At 43.1% G+C, this 9,288-nt stretch overlaps 1 long non-coding RNA gene across 1 annotated transcript; it reads right to left on the bottom strand.

Moving 5' to 3' along the window:
• Positions 1-3,207: 3,207 nt before the first annotated feature.
• LOC127048500 (uncharacterized) lies at positions 3,208-8,122 on the bottom strand. Its single transcript, XR_007773697.1, has 2 exons — positions 7,758-8,122; positions 3,208-5,799 (listed from the first exon to the last, which is right to left on the bottom strand). It is a non-coding gene; the product is annotated as an uncharacterized LOC127048500 (long non-coding RNA).
• Positions 8,123-9,288: the final 1,166 nt, after the last annotated feature.

The following is a 9,288-nucleotide window of genomic DNA, read 5'->3' as shown; positions in this document are numbered from 1 at the left end:
GTAAGGGCAGGTGGTGGCCTGGGGGACTCCAAGGAACAAAGGTGCAGAGACAAGCCTTGGGTCAGGCTGGCTATCTGGGAGAGCAGAGGGTGAGCTGGGATTCAAAGCAGTGGAGTCCAGGGATAGGGCACTGGACTAGAAGGATACAGGACCCCTGAGTTCTCTTTCTGGGGCAAGTCTCCTCTAGGGTGATCAGTTGTCCTGATTTTATGGGGACAGTCCCGATTTTGGGTCTTTTTCTTTTGTAAGCTCCTATTACCCCCCACCCCCTGTCCTGATTTTTCACATTTGCTGTCTGGTCACCCTCCGTAACCTCACTCTCTAGCCTTTTGTTAGACTCATCCATGTAGCCGGTCAGTCCTATGGGGAAGGGGTGGACTCTATTTTTCAGTACCTAGCACAATGGGGCCCTGTCTCACCTGGGGCCTCCAGATACTACTGTCATACACACAGTAGCGTGAGCTAACTAGGGCAGGGTGGAGTTATCCAGCATTTTGAAGGCAAGGACAAGAAGAGGGAACCAGTGGCTGCTCAGGAGTAATGTAGCAATCCCAAAGGACTGCTGATAAAACTCTTCTATGACAGCACACCGTCATGCAGCCCACAGCTGGCACACATGGACACACATTGCTTACACACGTGTTTCATAGCGTACCAGTCATTACAGGGGCTCTCAGAGTTGATTGTGCAGGGCTTGAAGGCTGGGAGCAGCAGTGTTAGGCCCCAGAATTGTTGACTCTAAATGAATTGCTGCAAGTACCAGCTTAAGCATTCTATCCTGCATTGTTTGAGAATCTACGTCAGTTTCAACCATCCCAGAATAGCTGTAGGGAGATGCATGAGCTCATTTGCAAGGGTAGCTTGTCAAAGGCAGCAGAAGTGTTTTAGTTACCACGCCTGTCACAATAATGCCATTGTTACAACAAATAAATCCAGGGGAACAAATCACAAGGACATTTTTAAAGTACATCTTGTTCCCTTTTTCTTACAGCTGTTATTGGTTCCAGTGGCATTCTTGCAAGATTAGACCTTTAGCCATGAAGAAGTTAAAAGCCATCTGCCTTTTACACATGAAGAAACTGAAGCTCAGAGGTTAAATGACTTGCCCAAGGTTACACAGCAAATCTGTGTCAGAGCGAAGATGGAAGACATGCCTCCAGCCTCTCAACAAATGGCTATCCTCCTAGATCACACTTCCTCCCAAGCAGCCTGTCTAACCGTTCTTAGGGGCCTCGATTCCCTAGCCTGCACATTCTGTTGCAGATTACCTGTCCTCTGCTACCTACTCTGGCTTCCCACAGGATATCTGTGCAGGAGACAACTTTTTCAGGGGCTGGGCCAAGACTGTGGAATAAACCCCCCGGGAACTAAGAACCATCGCAAACCTCCCCAACTCTTGCTCCCGGTGCCAGGCACGTTGTGCCAACCTGCCTTCTCTAATATAAACATATAGCAACGTATGAATCGAATCTAATCTCTGTATATACACACATGAAAAAAATATTCCAAAAGAGAACATTTCACTGCACATCTGTCATGGTATAAACCCCCACTGTGAACCTTAGTGTCCAAAAGATGGGGTACCAGCATGAATTCCTCTAAGCTCAATTACCAGCTTAGTACTTGTAGCGCTGCCACCAACCAGGAATTCCAGTGCCTGGTACACTCTGGTCCCCCCAAAACCTTGCCCGGGGACCCCCAAGACCCAGTCCCTCTGGATCTTAACACAAGGAAAGTAAACTCTTTCCCTCACCGTTGCCTCTCCCAGGCTTCCCCTCCCTGGGTTACCCTGGAAGATCACTGTGATTCAAACTCCTTGAATCTTAAAACAGAGAGGAAAATTCACCTTCCCCCCTCCTTCTCTCTCCCCCTCCCAGACTCTCCCTGAGAGAGAAAGTAATCCTAACACAGAGAGAAATTAACCTCTCTCTCGCCCTTCCCTCCTTTCTCCTCACCAATTCCCTGGTGAATCCAGACCCCGTCCCCTGGGATCTCACACCAGAATAAAAAAAACAATCAGGTTCTTAAACAAGAAAAGCTTTTAATTAAAGAAAGAAAAAACAGTAAAAATTATCTTTGTAAATTTAAGATGGAATATGTTACAGGGTCTTTCAGCTATAGACACTAGGAATACCCTCCCAGCCTAAGTATACAAGTACAAATTAAAATCCTTTCAGCAAAATACAAATTTGAACTCCTTCCAGCCAAATACACATTTGCAAATAAAGAAAACAAACATAAGCCTAACTCGCCTTATCTACCTAGTACTTACTATTCTGGACATATAAGAGGCTGTATCAGAGAGATTGGCGAGAATCCTGGTTGCACATCTGGTCACTCTCAGAACCCAGAGAGAACAACCACCAAAAACTAACAGCACACACAAAAACTTCCCTCCCTCAAGATTTGTAAGTATCCTGTCCCCTGATGGGTCCTCTGGTCAGGTGACAGCCAGGCTCACTGAACTTGTTAACCCTTTACAGTCAAAAGAGACATGAAGTACTCCTGTTCTATTAACCCTTAACTATCTGTTTATGACAACACCTTTCTCCCCCTGGGGAGAGGAAGAGAGAATAAACAACGTATGACAGTGGTTAATGGTGTCGGAGAAAAACTCAGTTCTCACTTTTTGTTTGGGTGCAGCAGAGTCAGATACTTTATCCTGTTTAGCAGCTACAACAGAGAGAGAGAATGCACTAAGACATAGACAGGTCTCTCAACAGGTAAACAATTACAACAAGCATTTATACTTTTGTTACAGATAATAATAAGCAACAGCTGCATTTTGTTTATACATAGGTCATCCTGATATCTTGTTTTTCTCACTTAAGAGATGCTTGTCTACATATTGTATTATCTACACAAGGTCGAAAAACAACTTCTCACATAGTTCTTTTCCACTCGCCTCACACAATCCTTGCTTCTACAAATCTCGCGTTATTAGGGTTACAGCTAGCCTAACTCTTGCTAACAAAGACTGTCATGCATTAAGATCCCCTACAAATAGCTGTCAGTTCTTTCTGTACTTCCACACTCCCCCCTTTTGTACTTCTAGTACAACAGGTATTTTCAAATCTCTATTTGCATTAAGCCATGGATTTCTGATTCTACATCAGATGTTTCAACCTTAGGGGTTTTCATTGGATATAATGACAAAGCATGATTAGCATGGACATGAAAGGTATTACTATTATTATGTCTTTTACAACAACAACAACAACATAATCCTAAACTAACTAACAGCAATACAGGCAATAACATTCTCATAGCAATAATATGATGGGGTTGTTGTACAGTTTTGGTCACAAAGAACAATATATTATACTTAGTACATAAAGTAGACACTCTATAAGCTGTATGAAAGGCATTCTTTTCAGCTTGATATATATTTTGAAGCATGTGAATTTGCCCTTATATTTTAGAGATTTTTTTGAACCTTTGGTAACAATGAAAGCAAATTTTGAAATTGATTTGGTACTAAGCTGGTCCAGTTAAAGGGTATTTGGAAACTAAGGGCTACTTGCAAAATTCTATTTGCAGGCCAATAAACAATATGATTGCCTGCAGTGGTAATAAGATTAAGATGTATATCTTGCAATGTGGTGGTTTTAACATAAACACAGCTATCATTAGCTTGAAAAAGTAGTTGTCCTGTCAGGATAGTTCCTTGTCCTCTACCCTCCCAGCAAATGTCATCATGAACAGTGACAACTTCCCCTGGCTTCAGTTTATGGATACACTGAAGCTGTAGGGTTTCTAACAGCCAAATGTCCATTGACTCCCTATTCCTACCCAAAATATCAGGTGTTATTCTAGGGGCACTGACTATAAATCAGTTAGGTATACCAGGTGGTCTAATTTCCCAGATGTCACGGTGAATAATCCAGTCCCACATGCATCCTCCCCATGGACCTGTCAGGATTCGGTATGTGGGAGCCCACACCCCCCTAACCAGTCCAAATTCTTGGGAGGAGCACTGTGAATGTCCACACTTCCACGCAGAAAGTGTCCAAGTATGTCTCCAAGGCCACAGATCAGATGATCTGTAAGGGCAGTGGGCCAAGCCTGGTGCTCCAGATCACTCCGAATGGCCATCAGCTGGTCATTCAGGAAATCCCAAATTCCTGAACAAGCTAGATCCCACTGCAATGCCTTCCCAGCCTCAGTGATTTTTAACACCATCTCTGTCAGTAACTTCTGGGTCATTGAATTAAGGGTGGAAATGACATGTAAATCATCAACTCCAGCCTGTACTTGGGTTAGCTAAGCTCCAGAAATAAGGCTAGTGGCCTTTTCTAGTTGGCCCAATTTCTCATCATGTTCTTGGTTTTTAAGAATATTCCAGATGGCTGCTGCACTATTGGCTCCATCCCATAGGGATCTGGTCAAGTTCCTCTTCTTCCAGAGGAAATAACCCAGGCCCTCTGTTGCGCTAATCTAATGGCAGCCCCTTGTGAGCAATTTAGGTATGTAGAGATGATTTGAAAATTAGATAAAGGCAATTTAGGTAAACTTGACAGTCCCTAGTGTTGTATTAATCACAGTCCATTGATATCCTAATACATCTCTCTTTGGTGTAGTACTATATCACATCTGTTCTTTAACTATTCTCAGGTACTTTTAAGAGGCATTAACATTAATAGCATAGGAGGGGGTGTATTGCAATAAGGTACAGACTACATTATTAATCACTGGAATAATTTCAATACAGGTAAAATTTCCAGTGGCAGAACTAACTCTTTGGGTATTTGTTTAATTAATCACTAATTGGGTGACCAAATAACAATAAGGGCTTCTTTCATGTAAGAGTACAAATTCCAGGAATAACCATCATATCTACTTCACTGTGGAACCCATCAATTTCAATTCAGATTCTTGGGGTTCATTTATAATGATGTCATAGATTTCTATTTCCATTGATCCATTTATTCTCCACTCAATTGTTCACTTATTTTTAAAGTTCAGGATATCTCATATATTTTTTCTTTTCCAAACAATCTTTAAATAAATCACTGAAATATGAAGGCCTTGGCCATTGGTATATAGCAGTATCTGTATTTGGATGTTTTACATGGGTAATAGTGTAATGGAGGAGATGGCAGAGGCAATGGCAACAAGGTGCCTTTGGTACTTGCCATTTGAAATCCAATTACAGAGGGCAATACATGCTGAAGGATTTATCTAAAACACAGGGCGCAGCCTGTAGAATAAACCCCAAAACAACATAATCAATACCACATTCCCAAGCATGGGTTCCACAAATTTCTTCCTGCCAGTGTATAATTCTTTGTTTCTTCACCAGGATCAGTTCTTAATGTCCTTTCTAGTCAGGAATTCCTGGACTTTGGCAATTTCAGTGGAGCAAGTGTTCCTTCTTTCCTGAAGCAATCATGGTTCAGCATCCTACAGGGGAGAGGTTACCAGCACATCACCCTGTAAAGGTTTTACTTCTAGAAAAATCCAAAGGCACAGTAGATCTGTCAGTGGACAAGGGAGAGGTTACTAGCACTTCACCTTGTCCTTTTTCCCTGCTGTCTAGAAGGCACAGAAGGAGAAATAGGCTAATCATCGGTAGGAGAATCCTCCCGAGGTGGAAGGGTCTTTTTGCAGTGAGAATCATGGGTCCAAGCAGTCAGTCTTTGGCACTTCACAGCGGTGTTGGTAGTCAGCAGGACTTAATAAGGGCCTTTCCAGCATGGAGCCAAAGCAGTCTTTTGTTCGTGGACCCTTACATAGATCCATTCTCCTGGTTTCAAGGAGTGGCAGGGCTGCTAGGGTCTTTGGGTAGCGCTTCTTTACCTGTGAGAAAAGAAACCTAACACATTTCATTAGTGCCTGGCAGTGTTTTGCAGATCTCATAGTTGTTTGGGCACATTCAAGCCCCGCCCCCCCCTTTTTCTTGGTTGTCAGCCAAGTCTTAACTGTGAGCAGTGTCCTTGAATGGGGCCAGTGTCTTATCTTTAGCCTGAGCTTGGTAGCTATTTTTTTTTCAGTTAATTCATTCTGTTCTTTTTTCGCTTTCCCTTCTTGGCTTCTTTTAACCTACAGAGGAAACTTCCACTCTTCACTCATACACTTTTTCCCAACAACGAACACATAAATATTGCCATTATACTGTACAGTAGTCTTATTATTCAATGTATGCCACATATACCCTTCCAGTAAAATAGCCTTATTACAGAGCTTTGGAGCAACAAGCCAGGACAAGCACACCCACTTTGAGGAGTTCACTCAATACAACCTCTGGTGTCCAATAGCTTCCCACCATCCCCAGCCCTCTGACTAGAAATTTGAGGTAGCCAGAAGGATCCCATGTACAATATGGGGAGTGGGTTAACTTTTCACGTCCTTGCTTCCAAAGACTGTTGGTATGCAAATTTTAATAACAATTTTCAATTAAAAGATTTGGCCAATGACGTTTCTTTTTCTTAAGGAAATGTATTAGACTTTAGTATATCACATTTTCCTGATTTATTCAAACACTTTGTATTCCAAGTTGAATGAAACAAGTATCTGCATTTTAATTTAACCCTTCTGTTTGATTTTAAACTAGACTATTCTATGAACAAATTAAACACAACAATTCTGGCCACGAGACAAACACCACAAGACAGGACATCGAACACTAAACATAACTCCTATTGTGCCAGTAAAAGCATGATACGTTGAATGCTGTTCAGCTGGCATCAGTTTTCTCTGATTATCTGAAAGACAAAAAAACCAGAGATCTACCCCTTCTGGGCAGTCAATCATCACTTAAAATACACAAATTCCCTTGTTGATTTCAGGCAGAACAGAGGAATTACCCCATATTTTCTTGTATTTGTTTCATAGGCAACCCAGGTTTCAGTGGCTTCTACCTGATCAGTTAGATAATTTGCATTAATACAGATGCTTTCTGGCTTGCTTCTGGATCCAAAGCTATTCACAGCTTAAAGGTTCTTATCTTAAAAGGGACATAATTAACTTTACCAGAATTTATTTACAAACATTTTAAAGACACCAAGAACTTTCCTCTTTAGCATTCCTTTCTGAACACCGGGTAAAGGCCATTTTTTTAACATGTAATCCAAAGGACTATCCTTAGAGGGTTTCTGCTGAGAGCCACCCATCCCCTTTTCTGCCACTCAGACATAGAATTAAACAGAAAGGAGGGAATAATGGTCTAATCCAAAAAAAATCCAAGCCAGAAATCTCTGCTTACACTGACTGCTACAGGGGATGGAACAGAAGGATCTTAATATGACCTCAGGGCTTCCTCGCACGCTATGGCTTCCACCCTGAGGAATTACGAACAAGAAGCTCATTTCCGCCCGCACACCTAACACCCAAAGGTATAAGACAGAAATACAGTAACCAGGTAACCAGAATATAACCAGAACCCTATTATTTCCTTATCCTATTAGGGCTCACCTTTAATCATACAGTCCTCCACATATAACACTAACAGTACCAAGCAAAGCAAACATAAAATAACAAGGGTAAAACAAATAGAGGGTGTAAATTCTGCAGGGCTCCCCCCTTCTCAATTGCTCACCAAACTGTGACAAATTTCTGTTACCAATCTATCCCTCGAGTCAGGTGATCAGGCTGACACTACAGGATCGTTGGGGGAAGATAAAGAAAACACACCATATAACTGAATTTTAAAGCTTCATTAATAAAATAATAAAACAACAACGGAGAGTGTTGGGAACGCTCCCACATCACTCAGGAAAACATTAATGCCCCAAGCCCTAAGCCACTTTCATACTCACACACGTACGTCCAGACTGGCCACTTCTGTGTATAGTGTTCAGAGAAGGGGGAGAGGTGGACGGGAGATTATCCTGCATACAGCTTGTCCAGAATTTCCAACATGCTTCCGCTGTTGGGAGGGCTGTTCTTTTACACCCTGGAATCTCCTGCGGCGTCTCTTTCAGAGATTCCAGTCCAGCTCGGCTGCTTCTGGCTTCTTCAGTGTCACCAAGCCACACTGGCTCCGAGGTCACAAAGGCACACTGTTGGATCTTACTGGACAGTTAAGCTTTGCAAATGTAATCTCAGTTCTGTAATTTGTCTTGCCTTTGGTTTGCCTCTGTCTATATTTTTTTTTCCACAGCCAGCTGGGGCCGAAAGCAGTTTTTCTTTGTACTTAGCATAGTCTGCGTTGATTCTTGACCTTGAATGCAGAGCAACTCTCTTTATCCCTGGGCCAAGCTGAATTTCAAATTAACCCGTTCCTTTCCTCAATAGACAAATTACTCACGCTGTGTCAGAGGCTTCTTTTTGTTGATTAAAAGCTCCTCTGAGATGTATGATCTTATCTAGTTTGAAGGTACCTTCTAGTGGGCATTGTTTAGATGGATTTTCACACGTGTAAAGATTCCAATTCTCTAAATACCTGCAGGTTGTTGGACCATAACTTACACACATGAAATAAGATGGGGTACCCTTAGGGGGTGAGGTGGAATGTTTAGACTGTCCCCCACCCATTTTCCGCATGCGCGCACACACACACACACACACACACACACACACACACACACACACACGGAGGATGCCCTGTCCGCGCTAGCTGCACATAAACTAAGGATCTCTTCCTACAGGATACTCACACAGGAGAGGCTAACGAGGATGGCCACGACCCTCCTACATCTCCCTTCAGCAAAGAGCGTCGGCTAGTCTCTGGGAGACGGCGCTGCTTACTCTGATTGCGTCCAGTGAAATGATCAGACTGTCAGTAGCCCACACAGAAAGGAAAGTGGGAGGGAAGATGGGTTCACATGCTCCTAGACCCAGGTAGCTTCCTCACCGGACGATGCCAGGCCGAGTCAGCCCACCGTGGGTCGGACCTTCTAAGATCCTCTAGTTACCGGGCTTGCGTTAGAGTAGTCCTGGTCACGAACTTTCGCTTTGCAGAGTACTCTGGGCGTCTTCCGGTAACACACACACACACACACACACGCGCGCGCGCGCGCGCACACACACACACACACACACACACGCCTTTATTTCCATATACCACGATGAATCTGTATCTTACGTCCAGACCCAATACCATGAGGCGGTATAACAACCCCTCTTGAGGCGGTAAAAACCCCTCAGCACCAGTGCATACCTAATGCATTTCCCTATGCATTACCTAATGCATTTCCCTATGCATTACCTTGTTGGCCAACCAAGCAGTTCCCCAGTACTGCTATAAACTAACCTTGTTGGGGCCTTTCCCCACTACCACTCTGCATCTGATCTTGCTGCACAGTAAATAAGTTCAGATGACGTGAGCCCAACAGAGACAGAAGGCCT

The sequence above is a fragment of the Gopherus flavomarginatus genome, chromosome 3 (genome assembly GCF_025201925.1).
Source record: "Gopherus flavomarginatus isolate rGopFla2 chromosome 3, rGopFla2.mat.asm, whole genome shotgun sequence".
Classification (NCBI taxonomy): Eukaryota; Metazoa; Chordata; order Testudines; family Testudinidae; genus Gopherus; species Gopherus flavomarginatus.
Note: the sequence above shows the minus strand (reverse complement) of the source record. Positions and strands in the feature narration are given on the sequence as shown.